Source organism: Artemia franciscana, chromosome 3 (assembly GCF_032884065.1).
Source record: "Artemia franciscana chromosome 3, ASM3288406v1, whole genome shotgun sequence".
Lineage (NCBI taxonomy): Eukaryota > Metazoa > Arthropoda > Branchiopoda > Anostraca > Artemiidae > Artemia > Artemia franciscana.
Genome location: NC_088865.1, coordinates 28,043,470 through 28,070,503, shown reverse-complemented (window position 1 = coordinate 28,070,503; position 27,034 = coordinate 28,043,470). Strand labels below are relative to the sequence as shown.

Sequence of the window (27,034 nt, the reverse complement as noted above, 5' to 3'; positions counted from 1 at the left end):
TGTTTACATATAATAATGGTTATTGGCAAGTGTACAGTCGTTTTCAGGGGATTTTTTTTGTTTTGGGGGTGGGGTTGAGGGGAGGGGGCTATGTGGGAGGATCCTTCCTTGGAGAAATATGTCATGAGTGAACAGAAATTCAATGAAAAGGGCGCAGAATTTTCTAAAATTACTATAAAAAAAAACAATGAAAAAATAAACATGAAAAAGTTTTTTCAATTGAAAGTAAAGAGTAGCATTGAAACTTAAAAAGAACAGAGATTATTACGCATATGAGGGGTTCTAAAAATACTTTAGCATAAAGAGTGAGGTATTTAGGAGGAGATAAATACCTCGCTCTTTATGCTATAGTATTTTAGTAATTTCAACTATTTATTCTACGGCCTTTCTGATTCAAGGGTCATTCTTAAAGAATTTGGACAAAACTTACGATCTAGTGTAAAGAACGAGGTATTAACGAGGGTACAAACCCCCTCATATACATAATAAAAATTAAAGAATATAAAAGTTTGTTACGTAAGTTAATTCTTAAGTTACGTATATTTTTTACTAATAAAAAAATTCGTTAAAAATTAAACTTTATAGTTGCCTTTTTATGCAACCGAAAACATTGCATGGCAGCTAGGCCTCCTTCCCCATCCCTGATTTCTCAAAATCGTCTGATCAAAACTAAGAGAAAGCCATTTAGCCAAGAAAGGAATTAATATGCAAATTTCATTTTAATAATTTATTTGTGGAGAGCCAAAATCAAACATGCATTAATTCAAAAACGTTCAGAAATTATATAAAAAAACTAGTTTTTTTAACTGAAAGTAAGGAGCGATATTAAAACTTAAAACGAACAGAAATTACTCCGTATATGAAAACAATTAAAAGCTTTAGCGTAAAGAGCGAGGGATTGCGGAGGGGACAACCCATTTCATATACGGAGTAATTTCTGTTCGTTTTAAGTTTTAATGTCGCTCCTTACTTTCAGTTAAAAAAACTAGTTTTTTTATGTAATATCACTCGGAGTGGCTGTTGAGAGAACTTGAATTATTGGCTATTGATACCAGTAGTTCCATTCCATAAGGAAAAATTTAAGGGAAACGAGAAATTCCTGGTTGTAAAGAGGGAGGTTTTGAATAGATTGGGATAGAAAAGGATCGTGTGTATATGTGTTTGTCTCTGGCAGCTTGGTGCCGCAGTGAGTTGTTATTAGTAGTAGCAGTCGCGCCAATACATGTTTGTGCACGAGCTAAAAGCTCGCTTCTTCGAATTTTTCCGCCTCCTTATTGCTCTTTTGCTCCTTCGATCCTAGTGAGCTTAATTCCGCAGCTTGGTCTTTGGTCCTTGCAAATATAGCCAAACGCCAACTATCTCATCCTCCTATGTTCGGCCCTTGCACGCTTATTATGAAAACGTCACATATCCAGTTAATTGGTTTTGCCCATTGATATAGTTCCGAAATTATTCTGCCTCAATTTTTGGGTTTTTGAATTGGTCAGTTTTGTCTGCTTTTTAGCAAAAAGGAAAATTACAAACACAAAAACACGCATACACACACGCACATATCTTTTTGTTTAAAAGCCTGGAACTGGGGCTGTTGAAGAAAATAATTCTTTCTTCATAATATACAGAACAATTGTAGTTGACCCATTTCAACTACAGCTTCACTTTACTTTATACCCCCCCCCCCTTGCGTGCAAATATATAGCTCCAATTAAGTGTTTTCACTTTTTCGCCCTTTGTCACTTTTGTTTCAACCCGTGTACCCGTAAATTGAATCAACTGTGACGAAATCAAGAACCGGAATACACATGGAAAATATATAGTTTGGGATACATATTTGCATATTAGGGTGTTGAGGGTAAAGTAAAGCGGAGCTGCAGTCAAAATGTGTGAACTAAAATTATTCTGCATATTATGAAGTGAGAATTGTTTTCATAACAAGTTTCCTTCTCAACAGTCCCAACCTTACCCCTCTCTCTCTCTCTCTCTCTCTCTCTCTCTCTCTCTCTCTCTCTCTCTCTCTCTCTCTCTGTGTTTTCATTGCCTATACCCTCTTTTTGGTGAATTTGATCATTTCTTTTCAAAGTTTAGGCTTAAGATTATTTTACTTAGGTGTGCTATTTCTTTTTGTGTATACATTATTCTCTCGAACATTAATACTACTACCAGCGACTCACTGCAGCACCAAGCGATTCTTTACTTACGAAATCCTTCAACCCCAAACGTGGACGACCTGCTTTCCATTACCCCTCGACGGTGGGCCGAAAAGGACAATATTTGGCAATGTGTCACTCTTCATCCGACGAACTTGCCCTAGCCATCTCAACTTTTCTCTCAAAGCGGGCTGAACCATACTATTCCTACAGCCTACTGTTTGAAATAGGGTCAGTCAGTCAGGTACCCAAAACAATCCGTACGCAATATCTCTGGAAAATATCTGGCAAATCTTTTCCTGTTTTTCGGAGCGCCCATGGTTCAGAACCATATTTGACCACTGTCGTCACTGTACCTTCCAATATTCTAATCTTGGTTAGTAGGCTTATCTTCCAATTCTTCCAAACTTTTTTCGACTGTGAAAAAACATCCTGAGCCTTGGGCTATCCTACTTTAAACATATTAACGGCACTCACCGTCTTTACTAATAATACTGCCAATTAGCAATATAATCAGTAATTTCGTAAATATATATATATATATATATATATATATATATATATATATATATATATATATATATATATATATATATATATATATATGTATATATATATATATATATATATATATATATATATATATATATATATATATATATATATATATATATATATATATATATATATATATATATATATATATAATGTATATATATAGATATATATATATATATATATATATATATATATATATATATATATATATATATATATATATATATATATATATATATATATATATATATATATATATATATATCATGAAAAGAGAAATCACCAATGCAACAGCACAAACACAATAAAAAAAAAATAAAATAAAAGGAAGACAGAAGGAGAAAAGGAAGACTGTTTCCCTACATTAGTGATTAATATAGATCAGCACTTGACACTTGAATGATGCCTTAAACCTACTCATCCATACAATCACATAGGTCAAACAGCATAGCCATAACTTGCAACATATATATAATCAAATACAACTTTACAGAGAACGTATTACGCCCTTTGTTTAGCCAGTTTTATCTCGACACAATCGATTTAGACCTTCTGAACGTACAAGAATAAAAGACATTCAACAACACAGGAAAAATATTTGAACAATATTGTTATACTTTCTTGGCAAGCAATAACTTTTGTCCATGTTGCAAGTTATGTTTTCTTTTCACTACTAAAATGACCTCAGAGGATTTAAAAAAAGTTTTCATGGAGCAGGGTGATATAGATTAAAAGAAAACAACTTTTAAAAGGATGATATGTAGTGAAATATATTGCATAAATTACAAGGAAGAACTAGCACTTCGCATAGAATCAATGGTCGTAAAACGTAGTAGGGGATTCTTGCGATTGGTTGAAAGGCTCAGAAATGATGCCTTTGAGGATGACAACCCCCTCCCTCAGCCCTCAGGGCAAGGGATGCAAGGTATGCCCTGGGGCATATAAGGTTTATACGGAAAGGGTGAGCGTATAAACCTCGCAGGAGGGCTCATTGAATTAGTAATCAGAAGTTCTAGCGTCTTTTTTAAGATTAAGAGTGATTGAAGGCTGGATACCCCCCTCATACCTTGTATTTTCTCGAAATGCATCTGATAGAAATTTTAAGATGGCCATTAGTTGTCGTAGAAACTTCAAAAAGACTCATTAGATCGGAAATTGAAAGTGCTACTTTCTTTTTTATTGCTCAAAAGTGACTGGAGGGCAACAAGCCCCCCCCCCCTCCTCCCCACGCCTATCAATTCCCATCTAATCAAAAATTTTAGATAGCCATTTTACTTAGCGAAATTGAAAGGTCTGCTAATTCTATCTTTGAAAATGACAACCTCACAGCCCTAAGCACAAGGGTTGTAAGCTATAACCCGAGGACATATAAGGCTTTTATGGAAGGTGTGGTCGTTTAAACTCCAGATAAGGCTCATTGGATTGGAAATCATATGTTCTAGTTTGTTTTTTAAGAGTCAAAATGATCGGGGCAGCTCCTCCCCCTCTATGTTTTATTTTCCATAAGAGCATCTGATAAAAATTTTGAGTTTGCCATTTGTTCAAAAATCGTCCAAAAATCATATAAAATCATAAACGTCTGCGGGTAAGGGTTGTAAGTCATGTCCCAGGGGCATATCAGGCATTTACGGAAGGTGTGGTCGTGTGAACTTTAGAAGAGGCTCATTTAATTTGAAATGTATAGTTCTAGTTCTCTTTTAAGAGTCAAACATGCAGTAGAGCAACTTGCCCCCATCCCTGACATCTTTTTTTCTCAAAACGCATTCAATTGAAAGTGTGAGACAGTCATTTTGTTACCAATAGTCCAAAAATCATATAGCAATGTCTTTAGGGTGAACGCGATCCTGTAGAGCCCATGGGCAAGGGTTGTAAGTTATGCCCCGGGGCATATAAAAATTTCTGGGAATGGATGGTCCCATAAGCTTATGATTGGATGGAGCTCATTTGATTAGAAGTCGGAAGTTTATTGCCCTTTTTAATAGTCAAAAGTGAATAGAGGGCAATCAGCCCCAACCAAGCTTATCATTCCCCAAAATATATCCGATCGAAATTTTAAGAGATCTATTTTGTTCAGCCTTTTGAAAGGTCCAGTAATTAAGTCTTAAGGATGTCAACCTGCCCAAAGTCCTCAAGGCAAGGGCTGTAAGTTAGGCAATATGTTTGCTGCTTACATACAGGATATATTATTGAGAAAGGTATGCATGTTTGAACTTTACTTTCCAAGAAGATGAAGGGCATTAAGGTGAGCCTTTTAGAGAATGTTTTGAACTAAACCAAAACGTTTTATGTGTAAAAGGATTGTCAAATGGGGGTAACACTGGAATAACTGAGAATATTGATTTGGAAAATTCAGGAAATGATAAGGGAGATGATAAAAAAGGCAATATTTGCATGCTACCAATTCTACTGCAACTACCACCACTACTACTACCCGACCAATCTTTACAGTATTGATGGAAAATTCAAGCTAAAGATGATGTGTGCTTGCAAATTGTCGAAGTAGCTTATCTCAAAATAAATTTGGGTATTAAGTTGGAACTTTCAGAGAAGGCTTAAAGGGGAATAACATCTCACCAAAAGGCAATATGTGCACACTACTGCTGGTGCTAATGCTACTGCTGCATTTACTGCTGCTACTACTTCTATTGATGTTACTTGTAAGTCTAAGAGCACTGAAAGGAAAATATGATAACATGCTGGTTATCAAAAGGACATATCAGCAATGTCATAGCAACGGCTAATTGTATTAAGTTGAAACCTCTAGGACTTGATGAGAGGAATTTTCTGCTGATCAAAGGCCAATATGTGAATACTATTACTATTACTACTACTGTGACTACATTTACAACTATGCCAAGAGGGTAGATTTAGAGGGGAGGAGGTGAACTAAATCACAACACGCTGTCTGTATGTAGGTTGTCAAATGGTTATAACAGCAAAATATTAGTAACAGTTTGGTGCGTGAAGTTAAAACTAACGAAGCTTGTCGTGAGGGATGTTGAGCTAACCAAAAGAAAATATTTTCAACCCATTACTACTGCTTCTACTCGTACTACTACTAATGTTACTATTATTACTAATTCTATTACCTCTGCTGCCACTAAAGCCTAGACTAGTACAATTAATTCTACTGCCAATACAACTTCTAATGCTATTAAATTTAAGGATATTAAGGTGAAAATTTTGGGATGTATAGTAATTAAATGGAAATAAATCAAAACAAACTATGCCCACACAGGTTGTCAAGCGGACGCATCAGAAACGCTTTAAGAACGGTTGATGGTGTTAAGTTGAAACTTTCAGCGTGCGTTGAAGGGGATGCTGAAGAAACCAAAAATATTATGCGCATACTTACGCCAATGCTACTGCAACCATTGCTACTGTGTAATCTAAAGGTAGGTGAAGCTTTCAAGGAACATTCGGGTGGATGTTGAAGTAAATTAAAACAAACTGTGAGCATGTGGACTTTCAAAAGGTTGACACAGCAATATATGAAGAACAAATTATATTATTAATTTACACCTTTAAGGGTAAGTTGTGGTGGATTTTGAACTAGCCAGAAGGCACTATGTGTATACTTTTAATACTACCACTACAATTACTTTAACTAATGACGCTAAGGACATTAAGGTGAAAGTTTTAGGAGAAGTTTAGGAGGAGTTTCAATTAGACGAAAAAACTGTGTGCATGTATGTTTTCAAAAGGGCATATGAGCAATATCATATTCTGCACAGCTCTATAATAGCTAGATATGCTATTGAAAACTTCAAAAGAGCTAATTATATTCAAAATCAAAAGTTCTGTTGCCCTTTTTAAGAGTAAAAAGAGATTGGAGGGCAAGCAGCGCTTCTCTTAAGCCCATTACTTTTCCAAAGGCATCCAGTCAAAATTTTGAGACGGCTATTTTGTTCACCATAGTAGAACGGTTCAGTAACTATGTCGTTAGGGATAATGGGTATACCAACCCCCCCACAAACATGCAATTTTACCATTATGCTTTTAAAAATAAGTGTTGCTTTGAACTAAGTCAAAACGGCATTATGCTCATGGTTACCAAGAAGACACCTCAGCAATACATCGCGAACGACTGGGAGTATTAAGTCAAAACTTTTGGGGCTAATACTATTACTACTTATGCTCTTACAATTTCAATAAATAAAAAAGGGGAGGGTTATCCAGGTTGTCGAAAACTATACATAGAATCTTTTGCAAATGTTATTGTTTTATTTTTCAGGTCAACTTCAGGAGTTATAAAATTACATCAAAAGATTCTGTTTGTGTCAGGATTATAAGCTGTTGAAAAAGTTACTCCAACTTGGAAATAGCAACCCAAACTACGGGAAAAAACTGAAAAGACACAAAATATTATTTTTTGTAATGAAAAAGACTGTGTCAATAAAAACGAACAGTAATTCATTTAAAAAAAAAACTTTTTCCAAAAGATAAGTTTTTCAAAGAAAAGTAGAGAACTCCATTAAGCCAAGAATGAGCAAAAATAAAGTCAAATAATTTTCCAAGCGTAAAATTATCAAAAATCGCTATCAATAAATAAATGAAACTAAAAAAGAACAGAGATTACAAGAAATAACCGAGTCGAACTCAAAACGAGCAAAAATTAACGCCAGTACGGCTGATAACCCACATGCCTTATCAATACCAGAACATAATTTGCGCTTTACTGAAAACAAAACACCTTTTAAACAGTTTCATAAATTTTTTCTTTCATAAATAAAAAATTACCAAAACTTTAAGGAATAAATATCAGTATAATTCATTTAAACTGTCAATATACGGTCATCCGTTTTTTTTTTTTTTTGAAGAAGTTGCGCTCAATTTGAAATTAAGGTTTAGAACCATTCTTGAACTACGATTGCAACTCAACAAAAACCTATAGATAATATGCCTAGGGAGGCCCCCTTTGAAAATGGACAAAAGTATTACATATGAAGAAAAATCAAACAAGAGGATAATATATATCAGAGGCATCACTCATTTTTCTTTCTTTATTATTTTCTAAACTCTTTTTATGACTTTGACATGGGTATTTGCTAGATGTGAGGTATAAAATTTGTAAATCTCGAAAAAATTAATTTTTTTGATTAATTTCGGCATCCCCGTTAACATTCTCCGAAAACTTCGAATTAATACCCTTACTGTTCCTGAGATATTGGCTGTTTTGAAAACCTGGATGCAAATGGTATCTTTGGATTTAGTTCAACATCCTTCTCAACATGTCTTGAAACATTCAACTACATACCATTAGTCGTTCCTGGGATATTGCTGATGTACCCTTCTGAGAACTAGGATGTACATAGTAACTTTTGATTAACTTTAATCTCTCCCTCAAGTTTCTCTGAAAGTTTGAACGTAATATCCTTAACTGGTCCTTATATATTGCATACATACCATTTTGACAACCAGGATGCATATGGTGTCTTTTGATTTAGTTCAGCATTCATTTCATTTCATGAAAGTTTCAACTTAATATTCTTAGCCGTTCTTGAAAACAACTTTTAAGTTAAAACATCTTGAAGTTAAACAACAAACACGTCAAACTTTCAACTATGCCATTTCCAAGGATTTTCAGGCCTGTTTCAAAATTCCTATAAATTCCTGTTCGCAATAACATTTTGATATTAATACTAGTCAAAATAATAGTTACCATTCCAGAATAAGCTACAAATGGCAATGTTTTATTATTAAGCATTTTTAAGCGCATTTTCAAACTTTTGGTTACTATGAGGTGTGAACGCGATTCTCTTTTTATTGGAGACAAACTATATCTTGAGCTTCCCAGTTTCAAGGAACGAAAGGCCGCATTGCTTCTGGGTTGAGCAGTGGTTTTTAAAGATGCACGTAGTCAACACAAAATAAATGGTTACCATTTAGGATCATTTTACAGTGATTATTAATTATGTTACAGTGTACAACTATATGTTGTACACATTTTCCAGTAATTTAACTCTATTGTTGATACCAATAGATAGCTTGAATTCAACAGACAGCTTATATAGACGCTTGTAATAAGCTTTGTGTGTAAACTCTTTCTTAAATTGAAGCAGGAACAGTTTGAAAAGAATAGTTTAAGCCTATGAATAGTTTTCTTAGGAATAATTTTAAGTCTATGAAATAGCAGAAGTTTTTTTTTCTGTATAAAAATATATTTCTACACGAGAACGGAATTGTTTCTTGATCATCAAAAATTTGACAGTAGAAACCATTTCGACACAAGACATCAAACTTTCCATTTTTTTAAGAAAAGAAAAACATTTTTTTCATTGTCACCTTTTTTACTATACGCAGAAAACTCGGTAATTTGACTCTACTGTTGATACCAATACATAGCTTAAATTCAACAGACAACTTATATAGCCGCTTGTAATAAACTTTTAGCGTAAACTCTTTCTTAAATTGAAGCAGGAAAAGTTTGAAAAGAAAAGAAAAAACTATGTCCGAGCCAAAAGTATTTCTTGTGTTTATCAAGAAACTCGCCGTTATATAGGTGACTCTAAAGAAGTCGCAGAGTGGGTAGAAAAATAAGAAGTTGATGATAGCAAAGAATGAACTTCGACAAATCTTCAATCTTGATGGCTCTTCTGTGCTTTTCACAAACAAACTGTCAGTAAGCCAAGAATATTTGTTTGTAAGAAGGCTTTTAAGAACTTGTGGAAATTCAACCATAAATTACGCATGGGTGTTAGTATTTGGACAAACCTGGTTGGTTATGTAAATAAAGCAGCAAATACTCCTGTTTTTGTTCACTTACAAAAAACTGTCATCTTTAGAGTGATATTTATACCATTTGAGTCCATATTTTAAGATGGATCTGAGCCAAATGCTAATGCGAAATCTGAGCCAAGCATTTGTTTTCTTCCGTTTTGTATTGTACTCTTTACTGTCTATCCAAAATTTTATATTTGAGCTGCTTAGGAGTTTAAAATCATTTTCTTCTCGTAAGAAGAAATACCTAATACCAAATTTGGAATACAAAATTCATTGTGTCCAAATAAATGGTACAAACCATGTCAAGCACGTCCAAAATAAATGTTACTGATCTAAAACACATTATCTGGACGATATATACATTAAACCCTAAACTCAAAGCCCCAATTAGTTGCGTAATAGAATGAAGCCAGAGAAATTTAGCTGATGGTAAATAGTGTAGACGGCTTTCCCTTAAGTTGAGAAAATTTGTTTTCCTAGTTTTCACTTAACCCTCCTGCCCCCTCGACAAAATTAAAATGTCATAAGTGTTTCTAAGATACTCATACGAAAAAAAATATATATATATATTTCTCAATGAGCTATTCAACAATCCTTCTTATGAGCTAGCTTTGCAGGATTCACCCTTTATTTATCGGAAGGACAATAAACTTGACAAATCAAAATCGCACAAAAATAAAACAAGCCATTCTATATTTATGATTAGATTTATTATTTAAGCTCAGGTTCTCATGGTACGCTAGATTAAGTTTCAAATCGTTTTTCTATTTCGTAATACTCAGAAGCCGCATAAGCTTCAAATTTCAGTTTGTTTGTTTCCATTCAGCGATTTCAAAATTAGACACTTTTTCACACAGCTCCTTGGGAAGGTTGATAGACAAATTTACTCACGTAAGCAATAGAAATTTAAGCGTGTTTATTTTTTGCTTTTTAATTAGTTTTTTAGGTTTGTCATTACTTAAAGGCTACCATTTACTAGCAATTACACTAGACTTTATTGCTACGGTTAGTTAATGTAAATTAACGCACGGTAAATGTTCAATGAATTTAAACATTTGGAAGAAAAAAAAATGACAAAAGCTGAATATCACAATAAATGTAAAACATGAAATTCATTAAAAAAAATCCCTATTTTTGGTATTTCAATTATTATAGAAAACGTTTTGACGATTGGTCAAGGAAACCGTTACACATTTTTAATACTTTTTAATTTTAGTCTATCTTTAATTAATTTGAAACTTGCGTCTGCTTGCCTTTTCGACTGTTCCACTCTGAAAGCAGAAACACGGTTCACAGAGACAAAAGCTTTGCAGAAGAGCTTCAGTACATGTAGTCCTCTCTGACAAAGGCAATAAAACTACGATTCAGCTCAAACCATGCAGGCTCTGGCTCAAGGAAAATTGAAAACCATTCTATTTATGTCCGGACAAGAACTGTAAGCAGCTTTCTTAAATCAACTTCCTAATTAATTATTCGGGCCAGAGATCTGCATTTCCCCCCAAAAAAAACCCATGAGAGATTAGACACTTGGAACACTGCAGTAAACTGAAATCGACGGAGAGGGAAAAAAATCTAAGATAATGCCAAAGTAGTGATCTCAAAATACAAAAAAAAAACAGTTTTTCATAAGAAAAACCAGAGTTGAATTTTGCACTGCATAACGATCTTATGAACCTCTCACGGAAAGTTGGAAAATTTAAGCCAAAATATACTTTTTGAGACTTTATGTTCCCCCTTCCACCCAACAAAAATGGCGAATGATTAATGGGCTTAGCTCCCTAGGGTCATTTGGTCTTTACTTAATACGATAAGAATTTTCAACAACTTTTTTCTGCACTAGCATCAACAAAAACACAATACTATCGGAATTTTCTAGATGGAAAACTGTACTTTCATAGCATAAATACATACTAGCCACATACCAGTAACAACCAGTTTTATTTTTTTATGACGCTTTTCTTTGCCAATAGTTTTTCTTGTAATCCTATTTCATTCAAAGACCTAAAAACTAGATACCTAAGTCAGACTTCAACAAAAAAAAACATTGGTAATTTTTAAAGCAGCCTGTTTAGTTTGCTGAATAGTGAAATAAGTGTTTTGCCAATCAATATGTTACACACTGGAGAGAAATATCACCAAAAATATGGAAGTATTGATAAGAAATTACATGTCAGACTAATGAAGCTAGATTCATAATTTAAAATGTATTGATTCGTAAGGTAATAAATTTGAACAATTTCAAGTGTTCAATGTTGAAATACAAAAAGAGAAACCATGTAAAATACATTTTTTTTTTCTTAAGTAAAGTGTAAATGACACTCAAGCCTATAGAAGATTTTGTTGGGAAGAAAACTTCATAAAAATTATTCAACTAAACAAAAATTGTATTTAAGTAGTGTATTTATTTTCTCAGTAAACTTTAGACAAAACTCTGGCCTTTTAGGGTGCGGGAGGTAAAAGATGGCAACAGTCTTTTTTGTAATAATTTATGTTCTTTTTTAGTTTAGGCTCAGTGTTCATTGTAATTTCCATCCGTTTTAGCTTTTATTTCTTCATTCAAAGTTGTCTCCTTTGGTTCCAATTCATTTAATAAACTTTTTCCACAAAACAAGTTTTTTATGGAAAAGTAAAGAGTTCCATTAGGCTGCTCCAATAATCTTCCGTTACTCATGTTAAGTTTTGCTCGTTATAAGCCTGACCCGGCTTTATTCTTGTAATTTCTGTTCGTCTGGAGTTTCATTTTATTTATTGTTAGTGATTTGTCGTAGTTTTACGCTTGGAAGATTATTCGACATTGTTTCTGCTCATTCTTGGCTTACTAGAGCTGTTTACTTTTCTTTGAAAAATTTGTTTTGTGCAAAATGTTTTTTAGATAAATTTCTGTTCGTTTGCCCTCTAATCTCTTTATACGCTTGGAAAAGGCACCGGAACTTTTAATTTTGAAACGAATTAGCTTCCTTTAAATGTTTCAATGATATTGCTAGCTAATATAGAGTGGTGTTGCCTATGATATTGCTTATATGCCCATCTGAAAACCTGTATGCATGCAGTTTTTTTTTCTTTTTTTTTTTTTTTTTTTTTTTTTTTTTTTTTTTTTTTTTTTTTTTTTAATTGTAACTCCTAAGCGTTCCCTATGAGTTTCCTCTTAATATCCTAGACGTCATTAGTTACAGTAACTGTAGTGGTTGTATTAAAAGTATACATATAATGCCTTGTGGCTAGTTCAAAGCCCCCCACAACTTAACCTTAAGGGTTCAAATTAATAATATAAGTTGCTCTTCAGATATTGCTGTGCTACCTTTTTGAAAATGTAAAAGCTCATAGTTTGTTTTGATTTAGCTCAACATCTGCCTAAATATTCCTTAAATGCTTCACTTTAATACTTTTAGCTTGCGCAGTAGAAATAGTTGTAGCAGCATTAGTAGCAATATGCACATAGCACCTTTGGTTTCAAAGGCATCCCATTCTACACACACTAAAAGTTTCAGCTTATTACATACCATCAACCGTTCTTGAAGAATTTCTGATGCGTCCGCTTGACAATTTGTGTTGGCATAGTGTGCTTCGACTTAGTTCCATACAGTTTCTATTTATCTAAAAATTTTCACCCTCATACCTTCGTTTTAATAGTAGTAGCATGAGTAGTAGCAGTAAAATTAATTGTATTAGCCTAATTTTTAGTGGCAGTAGTAGCAGTAGAAATGGTAATAATACTCACAGTAGCAGTAGCATGAGTAGAAGCAGTAGCATTAGGATGCAAATATTTTCTTTTCGTTATTTCAGCATGCCTCACAACAAACCCTGTTAGTTTCAACTTCACACACCAAACTGTTCCTAAGATATTCTTGTTGCACCCCTTTGACAGCCTGCATACAGAGGGCATGTTCTGATTCAGTTCATCTTCCCCCCTCAAAATTTCTTGGAAATTTCACCTTCATACCCTTAGGCATAGTTATAATAGTAGTCACAGTAAAAGTATTGACATTACTGGCAATTACAATGAATAGCGGTAAAAATACTAGCAGCAGTAGGAGTAACCTTTTGCCTTTTGGTCAGTAGAACATCCCTCTTATCAGGTCCTGTAAGTTTAAACTTAATACAAGTAGCCATCGCTATGACATTGATGATATGTCCTTTTGATAACCTGTATGTTCGTATACTTCTTGAAATTTTCATCTCAATGTTCTTAGTCCTACAATCAGCTGCAATAGAAGTAGTAGTAGTATTGGTGGTAGTAGTAGTAAATGTAAAAGTAACAGTAGTATTAGAAGTACTGTGCACATATTGCCTTTTGATGAGACGATCATCCCCTTTAACTATTCTCTGAAAGTTCCAACTTTCAGACAACCCAAATCAATTCTTGAGATACGCTGTTTTGACAATGTGCATGCACCTAGCGTCTTTAGATTTAGTTCAAATATTCCATTAATTCTGTAAGTGGAGTAGTGTGGTAGTAGTAGCTGTGGTAGTTGCAGTAGTATTGATTGCATGGAAATATTGCTTTTTTGATCATCTCGATTACTATTTCCTGAATTTTTCAGTTTAATACACTCAGTCATTCCTATTGCACCCTTTTGACAATCCGTATACACATACTGTGTTTTGATTTAGCTCAACACGCCCCTCAGCATTCTCTGAAAGTCTCACCTAAATACCCTTTGTCTTCTTGGAAAGTAAAGTTCAAACATGCATACCTTCCTCAATAACATATACTAGGTGTAAACAATGAACGAATGGCCTAACTTACAGCCCTTGTCCTGAGGACTGTGGGAAGGTTGACATCCCCGAAGACATAATAACTGGACCTTTCAACAAGGCTGGACAAAATGGCTCTCTTAAAATTTCTACTAAAGATGTTTTAGGGAATGATGGGCTTGGAGGGATAGGGTTGATTGTCCTCCATTCAGTCTTGACTCTTAAAAGGGATATTAAAACTTCCATCTTCCAATCAAATGAGCTCTATCCGATCTTAAGTTTATACGACTACCCGTTCCATAAAAACCTTATATGCCCCGAGCATAACTTACAACCCTTACCAACAGTCTCTGGGGGATTGTGTCCACCCTAAAGACATTGCTATATGATTTTTGGAATATTGGTAACAAAATGGCCATCTCACAAATTCAATTGAATGTGTCTTGAGAAAAGAGGATGTTAGGACGGGAGGCAAGTGTTTTTCCGTCATTTCTGACTCTTAAAAGAGAACTAGAACTATATATTTCAAATGAAAAGAGCCTCTTCTAAGGTTCACACGACCACCCTTTCCATAAAAACTTATATACCCCGGGGGTATAACATACAACCCTTATCCCCAGACTCTGGGGGATTCTGTCCAACTCAAAGGCCTTATTATATGATCTTTGGACTATTTTTGGACCAATGGCTATCTCAAAATTTTTATCAGATGCATTTGCGGAAAATTGGACGTAAGGGGGGGGGGTGCCCCCAACCATTTTGACACTTGAACATCTTATTTCTAACCGAATGAGCCCCCTCCGGAGTTTATATGGCCATTCTTTCCATAAGAGCCTTATATGCCCTCGGGGCATAACTTTCAACCCTTGCGCTGAGGGCTATGGTCGGGGAGGAAGGTTGTCATCCTCAAGACACCTTAAATACGCTGAATAAAATTGATATCTCAAAATTTGGTCAGAAGTTTTCGGGGGAAAGGTGGGCGTTACTTGTCCTCTAATCACTTTCGACTATTAAAAGGGGCACTAGCCCCTTCAATGTCCAATTGAACGAGTCTTTTTAGAAGTTTCTACGACAACAAAAGACCACTTCCAAATTACTATCAGATGCATTTTGGAAAAATGCGAGGTTGGGGGGGGTATCCACCCTCCGCTCACTCTGAATCTTAAAGAAGACACTAGAGCTTCTGATTACCAATCCAATGAGCCCCTTCCGTATTTTATACGACCACCCTTTCTATGAAAACTTTATATGTCCCCAGGGAAGAACTTACAGCCCTTGCCCTGAGGGCTGTGGGGGGGGGGGTTCATCCTTAAGGACATAATTGCTGGATTGTTTAACTGCACATAGCAAAATAGCTATCTCAAAATTTTGATTGGATGTGTTTGGGGAACGGTGGGCGTGGGAGGGGGGTTAGTTGCCCTCTAATCAATTTCGACTATTTAAAGGGGCACTAGCCCGTTCAATTTCAGATCGAACGAGCCTTTTTAGAAGTTTCTACGACAACAAAGGACCATCTCAAAATTTCTATCAGATGCATTTCGGAAAAATACTCCATGTGTGTGGGGAGGGGGGGTATCAACCCTCTGATCACCCATAATCTTCAACAGGGCACTAGAACTTTTGATAACCAATCCAATGAGCTACCTCCGAAGTTTATATGATAACCCTTTGAATATAAACTTTAAACATCCCCAGGGCATAACTTACAACCCTTGCACTGAAGGTCGTGGGAGGGGGGGTTGTCATCCTCAAAGACATAGTTTTCGGACCTTTCAACTACGTTGAATTGCTATCTCAAAATTTTGATTAGACGTGTTTGGGGAAATGGTGGGCGTGGGAGGGGGGTTAGTTACCCTCCAATAACTTTTGATTATCAAGAAGGGCACTAGCTCTTTCAATTTCCAATCAAATGAGTTCTTTTCGAAGTTTCTACGACAACTCCTTTAATACGAAGTGCCCTAGTCTAAAACCATAATAACAAAAAAAAAAAAATGATAATAATACATTGTGCCCACATCGCTCTTTGCTATTGTGCTGTTTATGATAGGATAATTTCTGCTTGTTTCAATCTTTAATTCTCTCTTTAGTTTTAATGGGAAAAGTTAGCTGTTTCTGAGCTTTATCACTAGATAAAAGAATTTTTTTCAGCTCCTTTATAAGGATGCTTAATCATTCTGAAACTGATACTTTTCAAGGCTGTCGTCCCACTGACCTCATTCCCTGGGACAATCAGTCTTTTTGTTAATGCTTTTTATTGTACATGCATTTCATTGTTTCTATGCAAATACATAAGCTAAGCTTAAACTAAATCTCCTTTTATCGTACTTTGCTTAGTTTTGTAAGTGACTAATTTTCTGGCCTGCAGCCAATAATTTCTATTCCCTTACAAAGTAAATATTTTAATATTAATGTCTGTATTACAGTCATTTCATTTGGTTAGCTTTTAACAGGTTTCTAGCTTCTTATTTTATTCAAGCTTCAGGATTTAAGTTTTGAGCTAGTTTTATACTTTACCAGATTTCAAAACAATGGTTGCCATGACGGCAGAATCCAACCAAAATAGGTGACAGAAGTGATTTCATTACAGGAATTTCAATATGGACTTAAACATACATTTAGAGATTTCTTACTAATGTGAAATGTGTTTATTCTTTAAAGTAGTAAGCATTCTGTTAATGTACACAGATTTAAATGAAAAGATTGTCGTTTATCCTTAAATCATTTTGCATTTCACTGCATTTCAAATGTACATTTTGGTTAATACTTTTTAGTTTCAACAATACTAATATGCCGAAAAAGTGATAGAATCCTACTTATGAAATAACATAAAAATTTATATTGAAATAAACATCTATACTTTATCTGCTCACAAGCGCTCTTTTGATGGAACGGAGAGGTCAGATAATATTTGGCTTCTTGTCGCCCTTGTATCACTGACATCGAGTGAGTCTTAACTCAATCAAAAATATAGTGTGCCCCTTTGTGTTCTTGAACCTTTCTGGGTGTTTTTAAGGACCATGTGATTATGCACATTAAAAAGTGTATTAGTTAGGATTTGGTGGTACTTCAACCTGCTCTACTAACCCCATTCGCGACAAAATATTCGTGGGATCAATATATAAGCCACCCATCTATTTTGGTAGTAAGTCCAATACGAATACTTAAACAGAGGGTTGATCGAGATGGATGGAAGGAAACCCATTACTTATAGTCCCCCCAGCCTGTTTAGTATGATTACGAAACTTATTGAAGTAGTTATAAATTCCATTCTCCCCCATATTGAGCGCTGATAACTTTTTTATTCTCCTCAGTAAGCCTATGGCATCAAGAGCGAAAGATCAACTGACACCGCCTTGATACAAAGCATACATCTATGAGCAAATCACCGAAAAATCATGGTTGCAGCAGTAGGTGCAGCCTAGTCGAAAGCGAACAAAAGTCCATAGTAACCAAAGTTACAAAACGCGTCCTAAAAAAAATCTGCATAGTGAAAATAAAAATTGCCATCTGACACTGATTCAGGAATGGTAACTATTATATCCGTTTATCTTAAAAGTAAAGTTTATTGCAAAAAGAAATTCATGATGATTTGGACAGCCTGAAATACCTCAAAAAGGGCGTGTGATCAAAGTGAAAAGTACACCATTCGAATCAGCAAGGTTGAAATGTTGCAGAGAGAAATTGCAGCCCCCGTCTTGAACAACAAGGAAAATCACTTTTTTCTTCTTCTTCTTCTTCTTTTGTCTTGTGCTAGCAGGTCACCAAAACATCATTGAGAGATGTTTAATGGCTCATTTGAAAACTATTATCTACATCTTTTTTATAAAATCCACAATCTGCAAGTGCCATTGGCATTAAAAATGGCAAGGGGTGAGGCTGGCGAGCTACCAGAACATCGTAGACAGATGTTTAATAGCTCATATTGCTCATATCTACGTTCTTCGTATAAATTCCCCTATCTACAAGTGCCAAATAGCACTAAAAATGGCACTTTTGGTGACATGTCTCAAGTGGAAAAGCTGGGGCTAGTGGGATACCAGAACCTTTTAGAATTATGTTTAATGGTTCATTTGAAAGCTACTGCTCATAACTACGGGCTTTTTTTCAGTTGTACCATCTGCAAGTGCACGATATAGCACCAAAAACAGTGCTTTTGATGTCACTTCTGAAGTGGAAAAGCTTGAAATTTTAAAACGGTATCATTTCAGAAGTTATGGTCCAAAACCCTTTACTGGAAGTTAGCAGGAACACTTCAACTTTGCAACTTTGCAACGTTTGCAAGATACTCTCCCTTCAAGCCCCCTTAGTAAGTTGCGCAGTTATTGTCCTACAAACACGTATAGATTAAGTTATATTCACAGAGCCGTAGTCCAGCCAATAGAGATTTAGACTTCAAATCAGAATGTCAAATGCTCAATTTGTGTTTGTGCATTTTTGTTTTCAATCCTGGTTTTGTCCCTTCTATATAATAATTTTTCAAATAATTTACTGCTTATGTAAACGTGATATATTTATTTTTTAAACTTGTCAAGCATTTTGATTCAAAAGAAAATGGAAATCCTCCATTTTAATGGTTTGCAACTACATTTTAGTCCATCACTAAATCCATACCCCAATCCCATCCCACTTAGGGGTTGGAGAAGTGTAGGCATGTGGTTCTGGAATCACTGAAAGTTGTATATTGAAAGAAGGATCACCTATCGATATGTTTACTTATTCAGTATTATTTATTTTTACTATTTAATAGACAGGATAAAACTATTTTTCATGTATAGCCTATAGAGAAATCTTGGTACTAAAAACCTATTTCTTTTTTTGTGTGTGATATTTTTTAGTTGTCAGGTTACATTCCAACTATTTTTGTTTATTGCTATTCCACACCTGTATGTCTAAAGTTTTTGGTGTTTAACAATGGGGGGAGGGTTTAGTGAAATAAGTTGGACATACTAAACTTTTATATATAGAATATTTTATATATACGAATATTTTATATATATACTTTTATATAGTTACTTCTAGAACGCAAGGGTAATACTTCCATCCTTTTAGATTATTTTTAGGGAAATCTAGAGATCTCTTCAACCTTCTAGAAAACTCACAAATACAACGCATTCACTGTCATAGAAAACGGCTGCCACTACCTCATTGACAAAAATTGCCCGCATTTTTGGAATGGATCTCGAATTATTGCATCTTGTGGTATCGGGAAGGTAAAGTCGGACCCAGGAGTCAAAACTGAACGGTGAACATGCAAAGCTCTATTGGTGCCATTCTGTAAGGATTTATTGGCCTACCGGTATCTTAAATATGCTTGTCCACTTTGTCACTTTAGCGTCTCCCGGGAAGAATCAGTAAAAAAAATATAATCCATCCAAGAAGATCCCTGCAAATATTCTTCAATTTTTCAATGAAGTTGATCTTCCATACGCACTTCCTCTAAGAAAAGAAAAAAACCTATGTTGGTAACGCTTGAGTGTAGGAGAGTTTTTGTTCCTCTGTTTTTGAAAAAATGCAATAACAAACCCTCACACGGAAAAAATTTTCCCCAAAAGACACTGCTATCCTAGATTCCGCCTGCCCCCGGCTATTTACACCTTTACCTCCAGATATGAAAAAAAAAACTTTTGTATGCTACATTACTGAAAAAATTAATCGAGCATCCTGAGGGCTTATCTTTTTTTATTACTTGCCCAGGTGTTGCCTATGTTTTTGTATATATTTCCATGTTTTTGTTTTGTTTTTAAAGGCCTGTTTAAATTGTATGTTTCTAATGTATTTTAGCTAGTTGTATCTGTTTTTTTATTGGTTTTGGCCTATTCGCTTGATGTTTGTATTTTTACCCGTTTAGTATTTTTTTAACCCCAAAATTTGAACTCAGTCCTTGGGGATTTGTAATAGAAAATTTATGAAATAAGCATCTTGTCTTATCCAAGGTGTCTTACTTTGCACTATTTGAAGAGTCGAGAGATTATCAGCGTTCTCAACGCTTTGAAATAAACTGCACAATAGCCTCTTTCGATTTAATTCATTACTTAACTAATTAAATAAAAAAAAAACTAATTTTTTTAGCTGAAAGTAAGGAGCGACATTAAAACTTAAAACGAACAGAAATTACTCCGTATATGAAATGAGTTGTCCCCTCCGCAATCCCTCGCTCTTTACGCTAAAGCTTTTAATTGTTTTAAAAAGTAGAATTGTGGCAAAGAGTCAAGCTTTAGCGTAAAGAGCGAGGGATTGCGGAGGGGACAACTCATTTCATATACGGAGTAATTTCTGTTCGTTTTAAGTTTTAATGTCGCTCCTTACTTTCAGCTAAAAAATTAGTTTTTTTTATTTAATTTCTGAACGTTTTTGAACTAATGCATGTTTGGTTTTGGCTCTCAGCACATAAATTATTAAAATGAACTTTGTATATTACTTCTTTTTTTGGCTAAATGGCTTTCTCTTAGTTTTGATCAGACGATTTTGAGAAATAAGGGGTGGAGAAGGAGGACTAGTTGCCCTCCAATTTTTCGGTTACTTAAAAAGGCAACTAGAACTTTAAATTTTTAACGAACGTTTTTATTAGTAAAAAATATACGTAACTTAAGAATTAACTTACGTAACAAACTTTCATAACCTTATATTTTTATTATGTATACGAGGGGGTTTGTACCCTCGTTAATACCTCGCTCTTTACACTAAATCGTAAGTTTTGTCCCAATTCTTTAAGAATGACCCCTGAATCAGAAAGGCCGTAGAATAAATAGTTGAAATTACTAAAAATACTTTAGCATAAAGAGCAAGGTATTTATCTCCTCCTAAATACCTCGCTCTTTATGCTAAAGTATTTTTAGAACCCCTCATATGCGTAATAATCTCTGTTCGTTTTAAGTTTCAATGCTACTTCTTCCTTTCATTTGAAAAAACGTTTTCATGTTTATTTTTCATTGTTTTCTTATAGTAATGCTAGAGAATCCTGCGCCCTTGTCATTGAATTTTTCTTCCCCCATGACAGATTCCTCCAAGGAAAGATCCTCCAACATAGCCCCCTCTCCTCAGCCCCACCCCCAAACAAAATAAAATCCCCCTGAAAACGTCTGTACACTTCCCAATAACCATTACTATATGTAAACACTGGTCAAAGTTACTTGCAGCCCCTCCCCCAGGGATTGTGGGGGAGTAAGTCATCCCCAAAGACATAGTTATTATGGTTTTCGACTATGCTGAACAAAATGGCTATCTCAAAATTTTGATCCGTTGACTTTGGGGAAAAATGAGCGTGGGAGGGGGCCTAGATGCCCTCCAATTTTTTGGTCACTTAAAAAGGGCACTAGAACTTTTCATTTCTGTTAGAATGAGCCCTCTTGCGACATTCTAGGACCACTTGGTCGATACGATGACCCCTGGGAAAAAAAAACAGCAAATAAACACGCACCCGTGATTTGTCTTCTGGCAAAAAATACAAAATTCCACATTTTTGTAGATAGGAGCTTGAAACTTCTACAGTAGGGTTCTCTGATACGCTGAATCTGATGGTGTCATTTTCGTTAAGATCCTACAATTTTTATGGGGTGTTTCCCCCTATTTTCCTAAATAAGAGAAATTTTCTCAGGCTCGTAACTTTTGATGGGTAAGACTAAACTTGATGAAACTTATATATTTAAAATCAGCATTAAAATGCGATTCTTTTGATGTAGCTATTGATATCAAAATTCAATTTTTTAGAGTTTTGGTTACTATTGAGCCGGGTCGCTCCTTACTACAGTTCGTTACCACGAACTGTTTGATAAGTGATTTTGCCGGGTTTTTTTTTATTGTTAGTTTACTTTGAAGGTTTTTTTACGAACAGATTCTTAGTTAAATGAAAAGTTGAGTTTAAAACTACTACTAAGAATTCTTTGTTGTTAGATTCTACAATGAATCTGGGGCAAAAATTCAAACTCGGCAGGTCATGCTTGCCTCTACGGTAAAAGGCTTGTCCCTTGCAAAACGTGAAGATTCACTTAGGATTTCCCAGATTGAATAATGCAGGTCCTTATTAAAAGCGCTAACTCAGCGGCTGTATTTTTAATGTTGGAGTTTTTTCTTGTAAAAGGAAACAAAAGGAATAAATTTTCACAAAAAGGTTCATATCTTGTTAGCCAAGATGATTTTGGCCAATTTCATTATTTTGACTGTTCGAGGCCTCCCCTTCCTAAGTCTGATGGTCTGTTCCTAATTTTTTGTACGGCTCATGTTTTAGCAACTTCGAATTTTCTACCGAACTTTCCATTCTTTTTGCAAAAGCCTGGTAAACATTCTTAGTTCACTTTCTGGCAAATAAAGCCCTAACAGTGAAGAAAGTAGACTTGTTAGTTAACTAAGTTGTGCTCAATCGAACGGAACTCAGTTGTCCGACTAACATTTTGCCGCAAGAGATTAATTCGTACTATTGGAACAGCAGGTTAAAAATTAGCCTTAACAAGTAGAAAACTTTGGACAAATTAAAACATAAGCAAATATCAAAGTTAGAAAGGAGCATATAAAACCAAAATGTACCGAAAAATTTGGTTGTACCAGTCTTCCCAAATGTACGGCATTCTATAGGGACCTCTAAATTGTTCCAAAAACGGTACAATTGTGCCGCGTTGGCAACGCTGGAGATTATCATTAATGTGGTTCGTTGTTTTTTTTTTAACTTTTTGTACCAAATTCATTTTTAAACACTATGCTCAAAGGGATCGCATCAATAGAGTGAGCATTTAGATATTGACCCATTGTCCAATTTTATTCACCCATAAGTGGTTAGTTCCCTACCAATGTTAGAGCATCTGCGAACTAGAACACTAAGGTGATTAAAATTGTGTAGAAGTTTTTGTTCAGCGGGAAATCGAAACAATTAAACATGGTATTGTTTGGTTCCTGAAAGCAGGAATAAATCCAAGAAAGATGAAAAGGTCACATTTTAAAGTAAATGTAGTAATTTCATTATGATAAGCTTGCATAGCAACAATGTTAGTTTCTCTAGGTTATTTCTTCTTGCTTTTCGTTGTTATAACAAACACTCCGATCTCCAAGAAGCTGTGAACAATGAATGCACGTAGGAGCATATCCAGGAAGGGGCACAGGATCTAACCGTGTCTCCGAATAATTATGATTTTATAAAACTTTAGATAAACTTCTAGAAGTGCAATGCCCCTTTTTTGCAATGCTTTGACTAAACTCCCTCTTTCTGAAAGCTGATTAGGTGGGTCTTGGGGCCAGTCTCCTCCCGAAATCCAGTGATTTTTTGGTTGTCCTCCATGATCTCACAGATTTTTAATATAATTTACTCATTAATTGCTTGTTTCATTTATCCTCTTTGGAGCTCTCAGAACCTATTCCGCCGTACGTACCTGGTAAACCCAGAACAGTAATTATGCCATAGATTACTCACCTAAAGTAGGGTTGCCATCAGTCCTGGTACACCGGGACATGTCACCGGTTTGAAGCTTAACGTGTAGAGTACAGACCAGTAAAAAAGTGCGGTGCGGCGAGCCCTTCCTGATAAAAATAAATGAAAGGTAGTCTAAAATGCCGAAACTACAACACTAAATCGAACGCAATCAGGGCCGTATCCAGGATTCTTTTCGGTGGGATTTTACAGTTTTTTTTGGGACGGGGTACAAAAAACTTCGAAAAATTCATCAAAAATTTATCTATGTTCATTTTTGATTTTTTTTTTTTTTTGTAGGAGTCAGACAAACATTTCGGGGGAAGGGGGGTTCAAATCCCTTAGCCCCCTCTTCCTACATACGGCCTTGAACCCAACCCATTATCCTGATTCAAAAATGGCGGCGAAACAGTCAACTGTTTGAACCAAAGCTACAACAATAATAAAAAAGAAAAAGATACTGGCAATACATTCTACGCAAAAGACTAAGCAAGAATTGGAGAAAAGTAAATTTTAAGGAACTCTGAAAAGTTGTTTCCATTCTCATTCAGTGTTTCTCGGAAAACCGATGGTAAGCAGCTGAAATTGACAAAATTGGACTCTTTGCAAAAATTATACATTAGAAACCATTGTTTCTTTCAGCATAAGAATACTGAAGGACTTAAATATTTCATTGGAAAACGCACACAGCGCCGATTGTACTAACATAAAATCTGGAAGACAAGAGAGCCATGGGACGAATAGCTTTTATTTTAAATTGAAATCGAAGCTACTTGAGGAACAAATAAAGATAACAGAAAAACCAAATATAGCCGTTATTGAAGCTAATGAACTCATAAAGGGCCTTTGAAAAAAACACAGTTCGAACGGCAGCAGGAAAGTCTTTGTGGATTCAAACTGAAACTGAATATGATTAAACAGCCAAAATTACTTAGCTTTCAAAATTTGATGCGCCCATGCCTATAGGCTATCTCTGATCCTAACGCCAGTGTGGAACTTTTTTTTTTTTTAGAAGTTGTAGAGGGGACTAAAGAATGTAATCGCTTTCAGATAGACACGGTCGAAAGCATGATTCAATGCAAGTCTAATTGCAAAATGACATGTTCAGAATTACATGAGTAGGGGCAAACCGGACCTGCTAAAAAGGTAAAGGAATCTGAAAAATATAGTAAATAATTATTGCTTCATTTATAAAATCTACGTGGTAGACATTTAATTTCTTGTTTTGTAATTTCAGTTTGATTTGTTAACAGATAAAGGTAAAATAGTAACAATTTTTTTTTCTTTTACATGGAGATTTTCAGTCACTTACTGCTAATATCCCGATTCGGACTTAGGCCGCTACGGCAACGCTGACCTAAAGTGTTACATTGGATACATACCTCCATGGTTATGCACATAGTTATTTCCTAGGGGACAAAGAAAGGTTGTAATTAAGGTGAATCTAGGACACAAAGTTAAAATGTTCTGATGAATCAGATGGGCCATTAACAGTTTTGTCAGAAGATGGAGGCCTAGAATAAAAGCTTTTTTGCCGAAAAGACATATATTTTATTCTAAACGTTGCGAACTCTTCCATTGGAACTGAAGCACCCCTCCCTCAGTCTCCATTACACTTTACATATCACACGTAGCCTAGAATGTACTGTCACTTTTAGTATCCCTTGAGTGCGTGTAACTTTAAGCTTTATTTCATTTGTTGTTGTCTTATGAAACTTGACTGGTTTATCCTGGATTAGTTCTAAAAATACTCCAAGACGCATTCGATCTGTAAAAAATTAACAAAAGAATCATTTCGACTCGTTCTCATTGTTACAACCGACGTCACTCTCTCGACACGCCTCAGAATTTCTCAAAATAAACCGACATAATTAAATTCCTTCAACAAAAGTAGAAACTAACCGCCTCGCACCTTGTGTCAGGGAATATCTTGAAAGTTTCACAACCAGTTTCAGTGGCATTAGGTAATCATTGCCAAAACATCAGCGTCCTCAATCAAAAGGCTATATCATCAAAAACTAAATTTAAATGGGTGCAGAATATCTAAACAAATTATGTTTCAATTGAAATACGATCTGATAAAATTAGATTTTCCAAGGGAGTGACACAAAGGCTTTTAATTTTTAATTATAGATATTAAAGTTTCATGAGTATGCGTGCCTTTTCCCTATATGTATCTCAGTTAATTTTAAGAATAAATTATTATATTGTTTTTTCTTGTCACCTCATTTTGAAAAGGCGCTCATAAAAACTTGAAAGAGAGGTTGATTTGATTGTAAGTGAAAAATTGTAGTTCTCATTTTCTGGACAGAAAGCGACAATCAAGGTAGTTACTAATCACCAACAGGTATGCTTCATAGTAGTATAAAGACTGGGCTGTTTCATCTGACTATTGGGTTGTCTTGAAAATTTCAGGGATCGTTCCTAGGGCCAAGAAGACCTTATATATTTTGGATGTGGCAGATTGTTAGGGAGTCCAAAACCTACGCTTATTAGGTTCGTTTAATTTATAAAGTTTGCTAATTATTTGCTAAGCCTTTCAAAAATTTATCTGGCCTGCCCTCAACTTATGGAAATTCATTTTTCAAGGGGTTCTCTCAGTATCGTTCTGTTCGATTCCTGGGCATTCTTTTTGATAAGAATATCTTCTTCGGTCGTCATATTGGTCATACTAAAATGAACATATCAAGAAAACCTGGAATTATTAGAAAGCTAAAACACATGTTTCTTTTGTAGATTCTAAAAAAAAAAGTTTAATTCAGTATTGCGACTCTTATTTCTCCACTATGTGTATACCAACAATTTTTGCCTTCTAATGTCATTGTCAGTGGTAGGGGAACAATACTACAGACAACACACCTTATTTAGGGCACTAGAGCTTCCCTATACTACCAACAACATACCTTGTTTGGACACTAAAGATTTCCTATACTAAACTAGAGCATTGACTTACTTACACAACCATACCAAAAGAAAGATTCTTTATTATCACAACCGGTTTTTCTGGCAATTAGATTCGGTGAAAGACCTACATATTCCTGTTAGGACTTGATTAACATATATTCAACCTTCACAAGTCAATTGATTCAAGCACAGAAAGGCGATGCCCTCTTAAGTAAACCATTTTATTTGATTTCAAATTGGACTAATAGAATTTATGATATAGTATGGAACTTTACTTGACAACATTTATAACATAGGTATAGTGTAACTACTTGTATCATCATATTTATGGAATGAGTGCTTATATCAAAACTTCTTTTAGAGGGAACTTATGGTCATCCATGTCCCAGCCTCCAAGAGCACCAATTCTCCTCCACCAACTGTTGTCCCATTTCCCTCTTTTTTGTACTTTATTTTTTATTTTTTTTGAAATTATTTTAACTTTTTTATCATGTCTTCAAATGACATGAATATGCTTAAAACAAAACAAGATTCACTTGTGATATTTTTGAAATACGAAATGAAGATGTTATAGATATGTTAGTCGTGATTTTTTTTATTAGAAAAATAATGCTTT

At 34.9% G+C, this 27,034-nt stretch overlaps 1 protein-coding gene and 1 long non-coding RNA gene across 2 annotated transcripts in view; one reads left to right on the top strand and one right to left on the bottom strand.

Annotated features, from left to right (window-relative positions):
- The window catches only part of LOC136025111 (5-hydroxytryptamine receptor 1-like), a 74,041-nt gene extending 50,422 nt beyond the window's left edge, over positions 1 to 23,619 (bottom strand). The window contains exon 1 of the mRNA XM_065700846.1: positions 23,518 to 23,619. The gene's annotated coding sequence lies outside the window, so the exon portion shown is untranslated. The remainder of the gene's footprint in view (positions 1 to 23,517) is intronic.
- Positions 1 to 25,667, top strand: part of LOC136025112 (uncharacterized) — a 99,553-nt gene extending 73,886 nt beyond the window's left edge. The window contains exons 2-3 of the long non-coding RNA XR_010617014.1: positions 18,229 to 18,426; positions 23,815 to 25,667. This is a non-coding gene — a long non-coding RNA (uncharacterized LOC136025112). The remainder of the gene's footprint in view (positions 1 to 18,228; positions 18,427 to 23,814) is intronic.
- Positions 25,668 to 27,034: the final 1,367 nt, after the last annotated feature.